The sequence below is a fragment of the Ranitomeya imitator genome, chromosome 4, assembly GCF_032444005.1.
Source record: "Ranitomeya imitator isolate aRanImi1 chromosome 4, aRanImi1.pri, whole genome shotgun sequence".
Classification (NCBI taxonomy): domain Eukaryota; kingdom Metazoa; phylum Chordata; class Amphibia; order Anura; family Dendrobatidae; genus Ranitomeya; species Ranitomeya imitator.
This window is the reverse complement of record NC_091285.1, coordinates 638,865,200-638,885,396: the sequence shown is the minus strand read 5'-3', so window position 1 is coordinate 638,885,396 and position 20,197 is coordinate 638,865,200. Positions and strand designations below refer to the sequence as shown.

The 20,197-nt window shown below is 45.8% G+C and overlaps 1 protein-coding gene across 4 annotated transcripts in view; it reads left to right on the top strand.

Moving 5' to 3' along the window:
* Positions 1 to 20,197, top strand: part of LOC138677044 (uncharacterized) — a 114,236-nt gene that overhangs the window by 59,646 nt on the left and 34,393 nt on the right. For 2 of the 4 annotated variants that reach the window (XM_069766856.1, XM_069766857.1), the window contains exon 2: positions 13,450 to 13,539. The exons of 1 other annotated variant lie outside the window; for it this stretch is intronic. The gene's annotated coding sequence lies outside the window, so the exon portion shown is untranslated. Of the gene's footprint in view, positions 1 to 13,449; positions 13,580 to 20,197 lie in introns of all 4 variants that reach the window. One more of the 4 variants, XM_069766855.1, reaches the window with a different exon arrangement.

The window sequence follows — 20,197 nt, the reverse complement described above, 5'->3', positions numbered from 1 at the left end:
TTATTTATATAGCGCCATTAATTCCATGGTGCTGTACAGAGTTATAGATATCATTTACAGTAAACAAGTTTTACAATGACAGACTGGTACAGAGGGGGGAGGACCCTGTCCTTGCAGACTTACATTATATGGGGTAAGTCCCCACTTGGATCACTCTGACAGAGATTGATCCAAGTGTCATTACTATGATTGTCCCGATTCTCTCATGAGAGACTCTACGGTTGTGAGACCCCAGCCTCAGCCCGCGACACACGGAAGTGCCGATGTAGTCTACCCCTGTTACACCCGTGAATGGCCTCAGATCGCACACATTACATTGCAGGCGGCGTAATGTTCATGAATGGGCTTATGATGCAACCCACACACTTTTTTAGACCTTTTTTGTCACCGAAGCAACAACACACAGGTCACTAAGGGTACGTTCACATTGGCGTTCCGCCAATGTGCGTCGCTGTTGCAGCGGCGGCGCAGCGGCGACGCAGCGGCGACGCGCCCCTATGTTTAACAGGTCTATGTTTAACAGGTCAAAGGTGTACTAAGATGGCGGACACGGTGACTTGGAAAGTCTCGGTTACCTCAGAAACGCACGTCACGGAGAGGGAAATGAGTTTCTTCTCTCAGTCCCTTACATGATGCCATAGTGGCTTAGTATTGATAACGCCTTGTTGAGGTACACATCATTAACCAATCAGACATAAATGTCTTCCACTGCGCATGCCTGAAAATAGAAAAACTATAGCTCGGCACCTTCTACAGGCATGCGCATTGTATGGTCAGTCAGCGAAACCACGGGGTGATTGGGATGCATCACGTCCATCTCGGCCCCGTGCTGCGTCTATAGCTATGCAGTGCACGCTGGCTTTCCTCAGTGTTAGGAAAGGGAGGGAAGAGCGGAAGCGATCACGTGATACTTGTCCCCCCGGAAGTTACACACAGAGCGACAACATGGGGCCCTTAACGGTAAGAGAACAAATGAGCCCCAGCGCTCTGGTCACCGTGTGTTTATGGAGGGTGGATCATGGAAACTGTTGCACGTTAGCATTGGCTGTAAGTCGCAAATAATGCCGTGTACACACGCGGACTTCTGGCCCAACTGTCAGAGCAAGAAGAATTGTGCGGTTTGCAATAGGAATTGCAGAGTTTCTGCAGGAAAATGTGTAAAATCTGCTATATATATATATATAGCGCCTCTTTCCTTCTGAGCTTTGCACTCATATGTAAACAAGGATTAATACATGGTAATAAAGTGCAATATAAAGAGCACAGACGGCATACAATAGATAAAAGGTGGCAAGGCGGTAACTTGGCAGCCATAACGCGACAGTAAACATAGAACAATACACATGTAATATAAACAGGGCTGAGAGGGAAAAAACCTTTTGTGGCACATATATAAACAAAGATTGATACATAATAAATTAAAGTGCACAAACCGCATATAATAGGTAAAAGGTGGCGAACCAATAACTTGGCAACCATAGCACAATATAATACAAGAAACATGGGTACGACGTGCAGTAAGTGAAATAATAAACATATAAACTATGAATATATATATATATATATATATATATATATATATATATATATATATCTCTCCGCATATACGTAAATAACAAGCATAGCAATACAAAATTTATAGAAAATTTTTTTTCTCTTAAGGCTATGCAGCAAAATGCAAAAGCATGTAGAGACCAAGAAAAAGATGTGACAGTAATATAATGACGATCGGGACATCAAGATGGTATACAAAATGAAAGGTGATTCACCACACGAAGGAAAACAGCACTGGGGACCAAACCTAAATAATGAAATGAAGATAAACTCCGCCTTGCCACCTTTTATCTATTGTATGCCGTCTGTGCTCTTTATATTGCACTTTATTACCATGTATTAATCCTTGTTTACATATGTCATTAACCCCTTAGTGACAGAGCCAATTTGGTACTTAATGATCGGGCCAATTTTTGCAATTCTGACCACTGTCACTTTATGAGGTTATAACTCTGGAACGCTTCAACGGATCCCGCTGATTCTGAGATTGTTTTTTCGTGACATATTGTACTTCATGTTAGTGGTAACATTTCTTCGATATTACTTGCGATTATTTATGAAAAAATTGGAAATATGGCAAAAAAAATTTAAATTTTGCAATTTTCAAACTTTGTATTTTTATGCCCTTAAATCAGAGAGATATGTCACGAAAAATAGTTACCGTATATACTCAAGTATAAGCCGAGATTTTCAGCCCAAATTTTTGGGCTGAAAGTGCCCCTCTCGGCTTATACTCGAGTCAATGTGGGTGGCAGGGTCGGCGGGTGAGGGGGTGAGGGCGCTGAGGTATACTTACCTAGTCCCAGCGATCCTCGCGCTGTCCCTGCCGTCCCACGGGTTTCTGTGCTGCAGCTTCTTCCCCTCTTCAGCGGTCACGTGGGACCGCTCATTACAGAAATGAATAAGCGGCTCCACCTCCCATAGGGGTGGAGCCGCCTATTCATTCCTCTAATCAGCGGTGCCGGTGACCGCTGATAGAGAAAGAAGATGCGGCACCGAAGACCAGGCAGAGGGACAGCGCGAGGATCGCCAGGACTAGGTAAGTATAGCATATTCACCTGTCCTCGTTCCAGCCGCCGGGCGCCGATCCATCTTCCCGGCCGGCGCCTCCATCTTCCCGGCATCTGCGCTCTGACTGTTCAGGCAGAGGGCGCGATGACGCATACAGTGTGCGCGGCGCCCTCTGCCTGATCAGTCAGAGCAGAGACGCCGGGAAGATGGAGGCGCCGGAACTAGACGCCGGGAGCTGCAATCAAGGGAGGCGAGTATGTGGTTTTTTTTTTTATTGCAGCAGCGGCGGCAGAGATTTCTATGGGGCACAATGAACGGTGCAGAGCACCGTATATGGCACAGCAATGGGGCACAATGAACGGAGCAGAGCACCGTATATGGGCACAGATATGGGGCACAGTGAACGGTGCAGAGCACTGTATATGGGCACAGATATGGGGCACAATGAACGGTGCAGAGCACTGTATATGGCACAGCAATGGGGCACAATGAACGGTGCAGAGCACCGTATATGGCACATCTATGGGGCACAATGAACGGTGCAGAGCACCGTATATGGCACAGCAATGGGGCACAATGAACGGTGCAGAGCACCGTATATGGGCACAGATATGGGGCACAATGAACGGTGCACAGCACTGTATATGGCACAGCAATGGGGCACAATGAACGGTGCAGAGCACTGTATATGGCACAGCAATGGGGCACAATGAACGGTGCAGAGCACCGTATATGGCACAGCAATGGGGCACAATGAATGGTGCAGAGCACCGTATATGGCACAGCAATGGGGCACAATGAACGGTGCAGAGCACTGTATATGGCACAGCAATGGGGCACAATGAACGGTGCAGAGCACCGTATATGGCACAGCTATGGGGCACAATGAACGGTGCAGAGCACTGTATATGGCACAGCAATGGGGCACAATGAACGGTGCAGAGCACCGTATATGGCACAGCAATGGGGCACAATGAACGGTGCAGAGCACCGTATATGGGCGCAGATATGGGGCACAATGAACGGTGCAGAGCACTGTATATGGCACAGCAATGGGGCACAATGAACGGTGCAGAGCACCGTATATGGCACAGCTATGGGGCACAATGAACGGTGCAGAGCACCGTATATGGGCACAGATATGGGGCACAATGAACGGTGCAGAGCACTGTATATGGCACAGCAATGGGGCACAATGAACGGTGCAGAGCACCGTATATGGCACAGCAATGGGGCACAATGAACGGTGCAGAGCACCGTATATGGCACAGCAATGGGGCACAATGAACGGTGCAGAGCACTGTATATGGCACAGCAATGGGGCACAATGAACGGTGCAGAGCACCGTATATGGCACAGCAATGGGGCACAATGAACGGTGCAGAGCACCGTATATGGCACAGCAATGGGGCACAATGAACGGTGCAGAGCACCGTATATGGCACAGCAATGGGGCACAATGAACGGTGCAGAGCACTGTATATGGCACAGCAATGGGGCACAATGAACGGTGCAGAGCACCGTATATGGCACAGCAATGGGGCACAATGAACGGTGCAGAGCACCGTATATGGCACAGCAATGGGGCACAATGAACGGTGCAGAGCACTGTATATGGCACAGCTATGGGGCACAATGAACGGTGCAGAGCACTATATGGGGCACAGCTATGGGGAAATAATGATCTATTTTTATTTTTGAAATTCACCGGTAAATGCTGCATTTCCACCCTAGGCTTATACTCGAGTCAATAAGTTTTCCCAGTTTTTTGTGGCAAAATTAGGGGGGTCGGCTTATACTCGGGTCGGCTTATACTCGAGTATATACGGTAATAAATAACATTTCCCACATGTCTACTTTACATCAGCACAATTTTGGAAACACATCTTTTTTTTGTTAGGGAGTTATAAGGGTTAAAAGTTGACCAGCAATTTCTCATTTTTACAACACCCTTTTTTTTTTTTTTTTTTTTTTTTTTTTTTTTTTAGGGATCACATTTGAAGTCATTTTGAGGGGTCTATATGATAGAAAATACCCAAGTGTGACACCATTCTAAAAACTACACCCCTCAAGGTTCTCAAAACCACATTCAAGAAGTTTAGTAACCCTTTACGTGCTTCACAGGAACTGAAACAATGTGGAAGAAAAAAATGAACATTTAACTTTTTTTTGCAAACATTTTAATTCAGAACCATTTTTTTTATTTTCACAAGTGTAAAAACAGAAATGTAACCATAAATTTTGTTATGCAATTTCTCCTGAATACGCCAATACCCCATATGTGGGGGTAAACCACTGTTTGGGCGCACCGCAGAACTTGGAAGTGAAGGAGCGCCATTTGACTTTTTCAATGCAGAATTGGCTGGAATTGAGATCGGACGCCATGTCACGTTTAGAGAGCCCCTGATGTGCCTAAACAGTGGAAACCCCCCACAAGTGACCCCATTTTGGAAACTAGATCCCCCATGGAACTTATCTAGATGTGTGGTGAGCACTTTGAACCCCCAAGAGCTTCACAGAAGTTTATAACGTAGAGCCGTGAAAATAAAAAATCGCATTTGTTTACACAAAAATGATCTTTTTGCCCCCAAACTTTTATTTTCACAAGGGTAACAGGAGAAATTAGACCACAAAAGTTGTAGTGCAATTTCTCCTGAGTACGTCGATACCCAATATGTGGGGGTAAACCACTGTTTGGGCGCACCGCAGAGTTTGGAAGAGAAGGAGTGCCGTTTGACTTTTTCAATGCAGAATTGGCTGGAATTGAGATCGGACGCCATGTCACGTTTAGAGAGCCCCTGATGTGCCTAAACAGTGGAAACCCCCCACAAGTGACCCCATTTTGGAAACTAGATCCCCCATGGAACTTATCTAGATGTGTGGTGAGAACTTTGAATACCCAAGTTCTTCACAGAAGTTTAGAATGCAGAGTCGTGAAAATAAAAAATATTTTTTTTTCCACAGAAAAGATTTTGTAGCCCCCAAGTTTTTATTTTCACAAGGGTAACAGGAGAAATTGGACCCCAAAAGTTGTCAAATTTATCCCGAGTACGCCGATGCCCCATATATGGGGGTAACCCACTGTTTGGGCGCACGGCAGAGCTCAGAAAGGAGGGAGCACCATTTGACTTTTTGAGCGCAAAATTGGCTGTCATGTTTGGAGACCCCTGATGTACCTAAACAGTGGAAACCCCCCAATTCTAGCTCCAACCCTAACCCCAACACACCCCTAACCCTAATCCCAACCCGATCCATAATCCGAATCACTAACCCTAACGATAACCACAACCCTTACCCCAAAACAACCCTAATCTCAACCCTAACCTCAAACCTAACCCTAATCCCAATACACCACTAATCACAACGCTAACCTTAACCCTAATCCCAAACCTAACCCTATTCCCAAGCGTAACCCTAATGCCAACCCTAACCCTAATACAAACCCTAATCCAAACCCTAACCCTAACTTTAGCCCCAACCCTAACCCTAGCCCTAAGGCTACTTTCACACTTGCGTCGTTTGGCATCCGTCGCAATCCGTCGTTTTGGACAAAAAACGGATCCTGCAAATGTGCCGACGGATCGTGACGGATGGCCACACGTCGCGTCCGTCGTGCACTGGATCAGTTGTGTTTTGGTGGACCATCGGCACAAAAAACATTCAATGTAACGTTTTTTTGTACGTCGCGTCTGCCATTTCTGACCACGCATGCGTGGGCGTAACTCCGCCCCTTCCTCCCCAGGACATAGATTGGGCAGCAGATGCGTTGAAAAACTACATCCGCTGCCCACGTTGTGCACAATTTTCACAACGTGCGTCGGTATGTCGGGCCGACGCATTGCGACGGCCCCGTACCGACATAAGAGTGAAAGAAGCCTAACCCTAAATTTAGCCCCAGCCCTAACCCTAATTTCTCTAGTTACCTTCCACGACGGCATATGGAGGTTGTCTCTTTGCCCTAATGGGGAACAGGAAACACGGAGAGGTTTAAAAGGACCTCCCACCTGCCAGTGTCTTTCCTGTTCCCCATGGGACAGGGAGAGGTATCCAGGTGCTGTTGTGGCCGGCGACTGCGGTACCTTTGTGCAGGCTCTGCCTGTTATAGCCGGGCAGCTGGTGGTCGCGTTTCGCCTCCTCCCCTGCTGCTCCCGTCGTCCTGCTATGCAGGTGCTTCAGGGACCCCCTCCCGGCCTTCCCGCGCCCCCACGAGGGCAAAGCAGGCCTGGGATCCCTCGCCGGGGTCCTCCATGAGCTGCTCGGCGTTCTCCCCCTCCATTGCCGGCTCGGCGTTCCGGATGTGACATCGGCGGTCTCGCGCGTCACTTCCGGTCCCTCGTTCTCCTGGAAGCCGCTTCTTCCGGGTTCGCCGGCCGGCGTGTCGGACTGATGGCGTCCCCTCACATGGATCCCGGAGGGGGAGGGGGAACTGCTGATTGCTGGAGGCAGGTGCGGACAGCATTCTTAAACCCTGCTGAACCACCACTGAGGTAAGACTAATTTTCCCAGTATGGATGGTTCCTTGTGCCCTGCATCTGCGGAGCCCAGCGCTACCCCTGCTACAGTAAGTGTTTTGCAGGGATAGGATCCGGGAGGTAGTACCTATAGGGGGTTTTAATGTCCTCACTCCCCTCTTACTTGTCATTTCAGGGAGAGAAGTCTGCCCCTAAAGCCGCTATTAAAAAGTGCCCAGTCTGTTCTACTAAATTCCCTCTTAACTGGGACAAAAGACTCTGCCAGCCATGTACTGACAAGATTGTAAAAGCTGAGCAACCATCTCTGCTGGATGAAATTCGCTCCTTAGTAAAACAGGAGGTGCAATCTTCGTTAGCAGCTTTTACTCCTCCACCTCCGCCGCCGCATTCCCCAGCTAAAAAGAGAAAAATTCAAGCGGTCGAATCAGACTCTGATTCAGACCTCTCCCATACTTCATCTGTGGGCTGGGAAGATCCTGTATCACCTAAAGCTGAGGTCAGGAAATAACTCTTTTCCTCAGATTACATTGAGGATTTAGTATCTGCTGTCCGTAATACTATGGGCCTAGAAGAGGAATATGAGCCACAGTCCGTACAGGATCAGATGTTTGGCGGACTCAGATCGGAGAAAAGAGTGGGGTTCCCGGTGCACGCTAACGTTGTTAGTATGGTTAATCAGGAATGGGAACAGCCTGAGAAACGCCTCACTACCCCTGCAGAAATGAAGCATAGATTTCCTCTAGAGGGTGAAGTAATCAAATTGGACATTCCAAAGGTGGATGTGCAGGTGGCTAGAGTCGCCAAAAGAACAGCACTCCCTTTTGAGGATTCCTCACAATTAAAGGATCCTATGGACAGAAAGATTGAAAGCCTCCTAAAAAAGTCTTGGGAAACTTCAACGTCTATCCTTAAGGCCAATGTCGCTTCCACTTGTGTTGCCAGGGCCCTCTCCTGCTGGTTGGAGAAATTAGAGTCTCATATATCTCAGGGTACCCCGAGAGGTGAATTATTAGATTCACTTCCCATCCTGCATAGAGCCTCTGGGTTTCTGGCTGACGCTTCTCTAGAATCTGTTAGTGGCCGCCAGATCTCTCGTACTCTCCAACTCTGCTAGAAGAGCCCTCTGGCTTAAAATATGGAGTGGTGATATCACTTCAAAAGCCAAGTTGTGTGCTATACCTTTTTAAGGGAGATTATGTTTTCGGTCCAGCCTTAGACGATATTCTTGACAAGGCTACTGACAAGAAAAAGGCACTCCCGGAGCAAAAACAACCGAGAAAACGGTTTTTTCGGGCCCCACAGTCTCAGCCCCCTCAAAGAGGGAAAGGCAAAACCGGCAGGTGGAGTTACGCCAAAGGTAGAGGGAAAAATATTTTTGTCCCCCAGCAGCAGCAGCAACAGTCCCAACAGGACAAGCAATGACTCCGACCCGGTAGGGGGGAGACTCTCAAAATATGTGGGTCAGTGGGAAAATATCACCAGTTCCCACTGGGTCCTCAATGTCATCAAGGAGGGCCTATTGATAGAGTTAATCTCCTCCCCCCCTCAGGGTCTGAAAGTTACTACCCTTACGTCTTCAAGAGATCACAATTTGTTGACATTGGGTCTCAGATCTTATGAAATCAAATGTGATCTCACCAGTTCCATATCTGGAACAAGGAAAAGGACATTATTCCCGTCTATTCTTAGTACCCAAACCCTCAGGGGACGTAAGAATTATTATAAACCTAAAAGGTCTAAACCGACATGTGAAATATCGCAAGTTCAAGATGGAGTCTGTAAGATCTGCAATTCCTCTGATAGGACATCAGTCCTTTATGGCAACCATCGACCTAAGGGATGCATATTTTCACATTCCTATCCACCCGAGACACAGAAAATACCTCAGGTTTGCGATACAGGGGAGTCATCGAGTGGAGCACTATCAGTATGGAGTCCTTCCCTTCGGCATTTCCTCAGCACCAAGGGTATTCTCCAAGATCATGGCAGAGGCAGTGTCATTTATCCGGAGTCAAGGTGTCTGTATAGTGCCCTACTTGGACGATCTACTGGTAGTAGCCCCCACCGAGATGACCCTGATATCCCATGTGTCAACCACTTTGGAGATATTGAAGTCTCTGGGTTGGATTCCAAACATGAAGAAGTCTCAGCTTCAACCCTCAAGAACCAGAAAGTTCTTGGGGGTGGTTCTGGACTCAACAAAACAGATGTCCTTTCTCCCAGACGATCACAGGCTACCATTAGTAGCAAAAGTCAGAAAATTCAAGGAGATGAGATGTCCTACTCTTCGAGAAGGAATGTCTCTCTTAGGCTCCATGACAGCCTGTATACAATCAGTGGCTTGGGCTCAAGCTCACTCCAGAATTCTCCAAACCCACATTCCAGACAGGTGGGATGGTCAACCTGGCACTCTAACAAGAAGGATTCACACACCAGGTCGAGTGAAAGCATCCTTAACATGGTGGATGAATTCCAGAAACCTCCTGAAGGGGGTGAGCTGGATTCAGCTCCCGATAACTACGATCAAGACAGATGCCAGCAGGAGAGGCTGGGGAGCCATAGTAAATCATGTTCCTTACCAAGGTCTTTGGAACCAGTCGATCAGCGAGAAATCGTCAAATTTCAGAGAACTCAAAGCTGTGGAAGAGGCCCTGTTAGCAGCAAGCCGTCAGATTTCTGGTCAACATGTCCAGATCTATTCAGACAACATGACCACGGTGGCGCATATCAGGCGTCAGGGCGGCACAAAATTCCTCAGTTTGAAAAAGATCTCCGCTCGAATTTTTTATTGGGCCGAGAAACACTTACTGTCACTGACAGCAATTCATCTAAAAGGGACTGCAAATATTCAAGCAGACTACCTGAGTCGCCAGGACATTCATCCTGGCGAGTGGAGCCTGGACCTTCAAACGTTCAATATGCTAGTACAAAAGTGGGGTCTTCCAGAAGTCTACCTCTTTGCCTCTCACCAGAACGCAAAAGTCAAAACCTTTTTTTCCTTGAACCCAAGAGGCAATCCCAGAGGAGTGGATGCCCTAGTCCAAGATTGGCACTTCCAGCTTGTCTACGCATTTCCACCAATCCTGGCAAAGGTTCTAAGGAAGATACGTATAGAAGGAACTCCGACTATCCTGATAGCCCCTTTTTGGCCCAAAAGAAGTTGGTTCAACTTGATCATCCAACTACAAGTGGATGGACCAGTAATGTTACCTCTAAAAAACGATCTCCTCTCTCAGGGTCCTATTCTCCATGCAGACCCTCAGAAATGGAATTTAGCGGCGTGGTTACTGAAGCCCAGGTCTTGAAAGCAAAAGGACTATCGGACTCTGTCATAGCTACTCTCCAAAAATCGAGAAAGCCAGTAACCAACGCCATCTACAACAAAATCTGGAAAAAGTTTTCGTCTTTTTGTTTACCTAACCTTCCAGACCCTCTCAAGCCTAATATACCTAACATCTTAGATTTTTTGCAAAAAGGCTTAGGAATGGGTCTTAAGCCCAGTACTCTCAAAGTCCAGGTCTCGGCACTTAGCTCCTTTTTTGATCAAGATCTAGCAGGCCATCGCTGGATCAAAAGATTTTTAACATCCGCAACTAGGATGAATCCTAGAAAACAGATAATAGTTCCCCCATGGGATCTGAATGTGGTGCTTCAAGGTCTTACAGGCCCGCCTTTTGAACCTTTTTCCTCCTGCTCTCTTCAAAATCTTGCATACAAAACTGTGTTTTTGGTAGCCATAACTTCGGCTAGAAGAGTGGGTGAACTACAAGCCTTATCTATAAGAGCCGTATCTTCTAGTGAGAGATGACTCAATAGTACTTCGTCTAGATCCTTCTTTTCTTCCGAAGGTAGTCTCTGATTTTCATCGTTCCCAAGAGATTGTTCTACCAACCTTTTGCCATAATCCTGCAAATTCGGAAGAAAGAAGATTCAACACTCTGGACGTCCGACGTATTGTGCTGCAATACTTAGATCAGACCCGTGCTTTCAGAATCGATCATAACCTCTTTGTCCACCCCTCTGGGCAAAATAAGGGGAAAAAAGTAGCTAAAAGTACCATTGCTACATGGATCAAAAAGGCTATAACGGAAGCCTACCTCGCTCAAAACAAAATACCTCCAGTAGGGATCAAGGCCCATTCAACAAGATCTACGTCAGTCTCCTGGGCAGAAAGAGCAGGTGCATCCCCAGAGCAGATCTGCAGGGCAGCAACGTGGTCTTCACTTCATACTTTCTCTAAACATTACAGATTAGATGTATTGTCCAATAAGGACTTAGTCTTCGGCCGTAAAGTTCTGCAGGCCGTTGTCCCTCCCTAGTGCCAAATTAGTTGGTATTCCTCCATATGCCGTCGTGGAAGGTAACTAGAGAAAATAGAATTATTCTTACCGTTAATTCGGTTTCTAGGAACCTTCCACGACGGCACTAATTTCCCACCCGATACATATTCCTGGACTAGTTCTGGGATTCAGAAGGTAAACCGGTGCTATGGTTTCAGTTGTAAGTCACTGGCAGGTGGGAGGTCCTTTTAAACCTCTGTGTTTCCTGTTCCCCATTAGGGCAAAGAGACAACCTCCATATGCCGTCGTGGAAGGTTCCTAGAAACCGAATTAACGGTAAGAATAATTCTATTTTTAGCCCCAACTGCTCTTCTCCTAAACAATTAATTACCGGCGATCGCAAATGCGGGGTCGGTAAAAAAAACCCCGAATCATGTTCTCTGGGGTCTCGGCTACCCCCGGCAGCTGAGACCCCCGGAGAAAATCCGACTCTGGGGGGCGCTATTTACTTTTTCCACAGCTGTGGTTTAAGTACCCTTAGCGGCCGCCGTTAAAAGGCGTATCGGCGGTCGTTAAGGGGTTAAAAGCTTTTTCCTTTTCAGCCCTGCTTACACTTATTCACACTTTGTCACTTTAAGCGGTGTCGCTTGTTCGTGTTTTTTTTTTTACCTTCGTACTTGTTGTACGCACGCTCCGGCGTTGCGTAGTTACCGCTTTGTAGCGGCGCTGGTCTTGTAATCTGACCTCGTTTCACGTCATCCCATCACTTTGCGGCCGGTCACCCGGAAGTGCTTTCTGGTGCGGTCGTTTCACTCACTAGACGGTGTTCTATATATCGCTCTCTGCCTCACCGGTATGTGCGCTACTATGGCCCGGTGTTCCGCACGTTATTCAGTAGTTGTTTTTTTTTTTTTTATTCTTTATGGATGCATCTTTCTGATAGTATGGCAACGGCGTCTTCCGGTTCTCTCTGGCGCCTGCGCTTCACACCTGTGTATACTTCTATGGCCATTATTTACATATAAAAAGGTACTGTACCTGCCCAACGTCTATCCACCCCTGGACGAAGCATTTCCTTGCGAAACGCACGTCGGGTGTGGTGGACTCCTGGCTTCCTTCATCATTTGGGTAAACACTTGTTGCTTGGGTTTCTTAGCTATTAGACAATGGCGGCTCCTGTATTGCTCACGGACCGGTCTATATGGCTTATTTTAGCCTTATTTTAAGCTTTGCACATACCGCTTCTGTGTGCAATATGTGTATCACTCTCTATGCTAAACTATGTGCGTTTTTTTTCTTTTTATACACTGTATATTAACCATAGCACTGGCTATTAATTATCAGTGATAAACGCCTTGAGCCTTGTCGTTTTATTCAGTGTGCCTATGTCCCAAATGTGATTTATACTGTTACACTTAGTGCTTTTGTATGTTTTATAGTTACTTCCAGGTTGTTTCTGTCCACCATTGTTCTGTGTCTGTTGCGTCTCACCCTTGCCTGTTTAGGCAATTTTAGGACCATGTCGTGGTCTTTTTGTTATTAATAAAGTATTTTTTATATACTAGTCTGTGAGTGGTGCCTGTTCTTTGTAGGTGTTTATTACGTTAATGACCGGGCCAATTTTTACAATTCTGACCACTGTCCCTTTATGAGGTTATAACTCTGGAACGCTTCAACGGATCCTGATGATTCTGACTTTGTTTTCTCGTGACATATTGTACTTCATGATAGTGGTAAAATTTCTTTGATTTTGTTTGTAAAAAAAAAAAAAAACGGAAATTTGGCAAATGTTTGCAATTTTCAAACCTTTAAAGTGAACATTGTCGGATCGGGGGCACATACTGTGTACAGCATTATAGAATGCTGTAGATAAGCCCTGAAAGGCGGTGGCCGTAACTGGTATCAGCCAAACCTGGTGACAGGTTCCCTTTTAATTCTTATATCGTTAAATCAAAGAGATCTGTCACATAAAATAGTTAGTAAATAACATTTCCCACATGTCTACTTTACATCAGCACAATATCTGAGACCATTTTTTTTTTGTTACAATGTTATTAGGGTTTAAAAGTAGACCAGCGACTTCTCATTTTTCCAACAAAATTTGTAACACCATTTTTTTTTTTTTTTTTTAGGGACCACCTCACGCTTGAAGTGACTTTGAGGGGCCTATGTGGCAGAACATATCCAATAGTGACACCATTCTAAAAACTGCTCCCCTCAAGGTGCTCAAAACCACATTCAAGAAATCTATTAACCCTTCAGGTGCTTCACAGGAATTGTTAGAAAATGTAATAAAATAAAGATTTAACACTTTTTTTTTTTTTTTTTTTTTCACAAGCATTTTACTTTATACCCACATTTTTTATTTTTTTGCAAGAGCAACAGGAAAAAATGGACCCCAAAGTTTGTTGTGCAATTTCTCATGAGCATGCCGGTACCCCATATGCGGGGTAAAACCACTGTTTGGGTGCACGGCAGGGCTTGGAAGGGAAGGGGTGAAATTTGTCATTTTTAACGTAAAATTTGTTGGAATTGCTAGCAGACGCCATGTCTTGTTTAGAGAGCCCCTGATGTGCCTAAACAGTGGAAACCCCCCACAAGTGACCCCATTTTGGAACCTAGACCCATCAAGGAATATATCTAGATGTATGGTGAGCATTCCAAGTGCTTCACAGAAGTTTATAACGATGAGCCGCGATAATAAAATTATCTTCCCCACAAAAAATGTTATTTTAGTCCTAATTTTTTTTTATTTTCACAAGTAACAGGAGGAGTTACACCATGCAATTTCTCCTGAGTACTCCGATTCCCAATATATGGGGGAATACTACTTTTGAGGCACAGTGCAAAGCTCAGAAGGGAAGAGGCGCCATATTGGAGTTCAACTTTTGCTGGAATGGTGTCACATTGGCAGAGCCCCTGAGGTGCCAGAACAGCAGAACCCCCCCAATGTGTGAACCAGAGGCGTAGCTAGGGTTTTGGTCCGGGGCGGTGGGGGGGGCGAAGCTTCTGAGTGGGCCCCTAACCAGGTAACCTTGATTACAACTCGGTGACACGCCCTAATACTGGAGGAGAACCTCAGCAGGTGACCGCGCTGTTACTGAAGATTAATCTCTATATAAAGACCAATATGGATATTACCGCCATATGGTCAGTGGTAGATACTAGCCCTACAGAACATGTAAGAGATCACAGCACAGTTACAGATAATGTCTTACCGCTGACGTCCTTTCTTAAGGAATTGTTCACTTTTCCCGTCTTTTCCATCTGGCCCAGACCGACATGACAACTTCTTCCAGCATCGACTCATCTGCAGAGAATACAACAAAGACACATTTCACTTGTCACATTCCAGCCCCATCACCATCTATTCCCAACCTGCACAAACCCCTCATCCTGCTGATACCCCCAATACTGAGCCTCTGCTGCCGTATGTGTCCCTATTACTGCCCCTGATACCCCAATACTGAGCCGCTGCTGCCGTATGTGTCCCTATTACTGCCCCTGATACCCCAATACTGAGCCGCTGCTGCCGTATGTGAACCTATTACTGCCCCTGATACCCCAATACTGAGCCGCTGCTGCCGTATGTGTCCCTATTACTGCACCTGATACCCCAATACTGAGCTGCTGCTGCCGTATGTGTCCCTATTACTGCACCTGATACCCCAATACTGAGCCGCTGCTGCTGTATGTGTCCCTATTACTGCACCTGATACCCCAATACTGAGCCTCTGCTGCCGTATGTGACCCTATTACTGCCCCTGATACCCCAATACTGAGCCGCTGCTGCCGTATGTGACCCTATTACTGCACCTGATACCCCAATACTGAGCTGCTGCTGCCGTATGTGTCCCTATTACTGCCCCTGATACCCCAATACTGAGCCGCTGCTGCCATGTGTCCCTATTATTGCACCTGCTGTGTGGTTCTCTGTGCCCTCTAAATTCTAAAGCACCCCTCTATAATATAGTAATGTCGGGTGCAAGTGCCCTAGAAAACAGTACCCATATTTTACCCCTAGAAAGTAATATTGCCCTGTGTGCCCCTTTGATAGCCACAGTAACCCGAGTTCCCCTATAACAATAAGTGCCCACTTTACATTTAATAATGTCCCGAGTCTGTCCCTGTACAGCTCCTCTATACACAGTATGATGCTCTCTTATACACCGTATAATGCACCCACACAGTATAGTTCTACCCACACAGTATACTGACTCCTTAGTAGCCCCCAAACTGTTTGATGGCTCCAACAATGTATAATGACCCCCACACTGTAATCTCCACACTGTATGATGGCCCCCTAGATAGCCTCTATATACAGTAGCATAATGCACCAAATAGTCCACAATATAGTATAATACACTCTCCATAGGCAGACTCTATAGCATATGGCAGCCCCCATAGGCAGACACTGTAATAAGGCAGTACCCCCATATAGGCAGACCCTGTAATAAGGCAGCACCCCCATAGTCAGACCCTGTAATAAGGCAGCCCCCATAGTCAGACCCTGTAATAAGGCAGCACACCCATAGTCAGACCCTATAATAAGGCAGCACCCCCATAGTCAGACCCTGTAATAAGGCAGCATCCCTATAGGCAGACCCTGTAATAAGGCAGCAGCACCCCTTAAAAAAAAATAAATAAATACTCACCTCTCTTCATCCTGGTTCCTGCGCTGCTCCCGCTCATCTCCTGACAGCGGGCGCCGGGCAGTGACGTCATCGCGCCCGCTGTCAGTGTCAGTGAAGTCAGACGCCGACACTGACTGGGATGATGGGAAGAGGGCAGCGCTCCTTCTCTCATCAGTGCGGTCAGCTGTATTGGCTAAATGCCGCTACAGCTGATCTTCCAATGACAGCGGGGGGGTGGGGGCACTGCTGGCCCCGGGCTTCTCTCCTCCCCCCGCCTCCTCAGGGGCCCATAGCAGCCTGGCGGCAAAGCAGGGAGATCGATTCTCCCTGCTCTGCCGCAGAATGCAACTGTATCTGCGCGCGCTGATACAGTTACAGTAGCGCAGCTCCGGGTGGGCCCCCTCAGAGCACCGGGCCCGGGGCGCCCGCACCCTCTGCCCCCCCGGTAGCTACGCTACTGGTGTGAACTCATTTTACAAACTACACTCCCCAATGAATTAATCTAGGGGTGCAGTGATCATATTGACACCTCATATGCCTCACAGAATTTTTATACCATTGAGCGAGAAGAAAATTACATTTTTACCACTAAAATGTTGTTTTAGCCCTAGGTTTTAATTTTAAGAGCTAATAGGAGAAATTTTTACAACAAACGGAGGTCCTTTTTTTTTCCTGAGTGCACCAATGCCCTATATGTAATCGAGAAATATTTTTCAGGCAAAGTGTAAAGCTCAGAAGGGAAGGCGCGCCATACTGTACTGTAGATTTTACTGTTATGGTTTGCGGGTGCCATGACCCATGGGTGCACTGATCATATTGACACCACGGGTGTGTCACAGTATTTTTTGGCAGTGAAGAAAAAATTAAATTTCTACCACCAACATTTTTTTTGTCCCCAGATTTTACATTTTCACAGAAGAAGTGGTTAAAATTGCACCAAAATTTGTCCCACAATTTCCACTGAACGTGGCAATACCCCATATGTGTCTGTACAGTGTTGCTTAGCCATATGGAGAGACTCGGGAGGGAAGTAGCGCTATTTGCCTCCTGGAGGGCAGATTTTGCTAGAATAGTTTGTTGACTCCATATACAGAGCTCCTAAGTGCTAGAAGAGCAGAATCCCCCCCCTCAAGTGACCCCATTTTGGGAATTTACCTACAGGTGTAGTGGTGATTTTGAGTCCATGAGTATTTTCCAAAAACAAGCTGCATTGGATATTGCTGAGTGAAAATTGCAAACTTCCATTGTAATGACCAGCTCATGCTACCTGTAAATTTGGCAGGTTCTTATCGCTACAGAAATGCCAAACATGTGGACGCTATATGTGGTTTAGTTATATTGTGGGGCTCAGAAGGGAGCGGGCATTTGGATTTCCAATGTACAAGAAGAGTTGCCTCCAGCGACCACAGGAGATATGGATTTGGGAGCACAGAATTTGCTGAGTTTCTTTTGGGGGGCGTAGAGCAGTTTAGCTTTTCTAGAGTAACGTGGAAATCCCCTAGATTTCCATTAACAGATGATGGACCTGAGTGGGGACTTGCGTTTTTTTGTGGATTGATGCTTTTGTTAGGAACATTTTACATAACGTTAGTGATCACAGTTATCTAGCGCTCTACACTGAGCACTGACATCGGGGTTTCCATCTAAATCTGAGTGACGTGATTCAGATGAAACTTCCAAGGGATCCATTCACTATAATGAGGCAGCAGAGTTACTCTGGACTCCATCTGGCCTCTGTTCAGCAGTGTCCTTCTTTTCAGAGGTGCAGAAGTGTCGCCGACGGAACTTTTTATGCTCGCCTGAAAAGTCACACTGCCGAATCACAGGCCAGACGGCGTCCATAGTGATTCCATTTGCCTCGTTTTAGGGAACCTTCCGCCGGGGTTTCTGTCTGAATTGCGTATTTCAGAGATTTACTCAGAAACCCTGATGTCAGTGTTCAGTGCAGAGCGCAGGATAAATGTGCGCCGAGCCATACTATGATCTTTGGGAGGCAGACTTAACAAATCAACAGCAGGTGAAGAATTGGTTTTATTATTTTACACCATTCATCGTGCAGTATAAGTGATTAGGAGACTTTATTCTTTGGGTCAGTGCGACTACAGCGATACCATATTTATAGCGGGTTTTTATGTTTGGCAGCTGTCACACACTAAAAGATGCTTTTTATTGCAAAAACCAGTTTTTGCATCACCATATTTTAAGAGCTATAATTTTCCCATGTTGCAGCCAACAGAGTCATGTGAGGGTTTGTTTTTTTTGCGGGATGAGGTGACGTTTTTATTGGTACCATTTTCAGGCCGGCGTCACACACAGCGTATGAAAATACGGTCCGTATATTACGGCCGTAATACGCTGAAAAGTCCCGAAAATATTGGTCCGTAGCTCCTCCGTAGGCAGGGTGTGTCACCGTTTTTTGCGCATGGCATCCTCCGTATGTAATCCGTATGGCAGCCGTAATGCGTGTTTTTATCGCAAGCTTGCAAAACCGACATACGGCTATACAAGGGATCCATGTGTTAAAGAACAAACATATATACTGTGTATATATATATATATATATATATATCTATATCTCTATATATATATATATATATATATATATATATATATATATATATATATATATATATATATATATATATATATATATATAATCTCTATCTCAGGGAGACACATATATGTATATATATTATTACTTAATACAGCGCGAGATAGCAGAAAGCCGGTAATTCAATTACCGGCTTTTGCTTTCTCCTTCCTAAACCCGACATGATATGAGACATGGTTTACATACAGTAAACCATCTCATATCCCCTTTTTTTTTTTTTTTTTTGCATATTCCACACTACTAATGTCAGTAGTGTCTATGCAAAATTTGGCTGTTCTAGCTAGTAAAATAAGGGGTTAAATGGCGGAAAAAATTGGCGTGGGCTCCCGCACAATTTTATCCGCCAGAGTAGTAAAGCCAGTGACTGAGGGCAGATATTAATAGCCTGGAGAGGGTCGACGGTTATTGCCCCCCCCCCCCCCTTGGCTAAAAACATCTGCCCCCAGCCACCCCAGAAAAGGCACATCTGTAAGATGCGCCTATTTTGGCACTTGGCCACTCTCTTCCCATTCCCGTGTAGCGGTGGGATATGGGGTAATGAAGGGTTAATGCCACCTTGCTATTGTAAGGTGACATTAAGCCTAATTAATAATGGAGAGGCGTCAATTATGACACCTATCCATTATTAATCCAATACTAGTAACGGGTTAAAAAAAAAACCACACACACATTATTAAAAAATAATTTATTGAAAAAATCACAAGGGCTGTTGTATTAATTTATTCTACTCTCAATCCACTCACTGAAGACCCTCGATCTGTAAATAAAATAAAAAAAATAAACCAACAATATACATACCTTCCGAGGATCTGTAAGGTCCAACGATGTAGATCCATCTGAAGGGGTTAAAATATTTTGCAGACACGAGCTCCGCTAATGCAGCTGCTCATGTCTGCAATACCCCGGCGAATGAAGGTAAAGTAGGTCAATGACCTATATTTAGCTTCATTTGCGGTGAGGCGCCCTCTGCTGGCTGTTCCTAGATCGTGGGAACTTTCCTAGAAAGCTCCCTTGCTCGAGATCATAAGAGGGCGCCCTCTGCTGGTTGTCCTCATATGAACTCGAGCAAGGGAGCTTTCTAGGTAAGTTCCCACGATCTAGGAACAGCCAGCAGAGGGCGCCTCACCGCAAATGAAGCTAAATATAGGTCATTGACCTACTTTACCTTCATTCTCCGGGGTTTTGCAGACATGAGCTGCTGCATTAGCGGAGCTCGTGTCTGCAAAATATTTTAACCTCTTCAGAAAACCAGGAATGGTTTTCACTTCACAGGTGTGCCCTGTCAGGTTTAATAAGTGGGATTTCTTGCCTTATAAATGGGGTGGGACCATCAGTTGTGTTGAGCAGAAGTCTGGTGGATACACAGCTGATAGTCCTACTGAAGAGACTGTTAGAATTTGTATTATGGCAAGAAAAAACAGTAAAGAAAAACAAGTGGCCATCATTACTTTAAGAAATGAAGGTCAGTCAATTAAAAAAAATTGGGAAAACTTTGAAAGTGTCCCCAAGTGCAGTTGCAAAAACCATCAAACGCTACAAAGAACCTGGCTCACATGAGGACCGCCCCAGGAAAGGAAGACCAAGAGTCACCTCTGCTTCTGAGGATAAGTTTATCCGAGTCACCAGCCTCAGAAA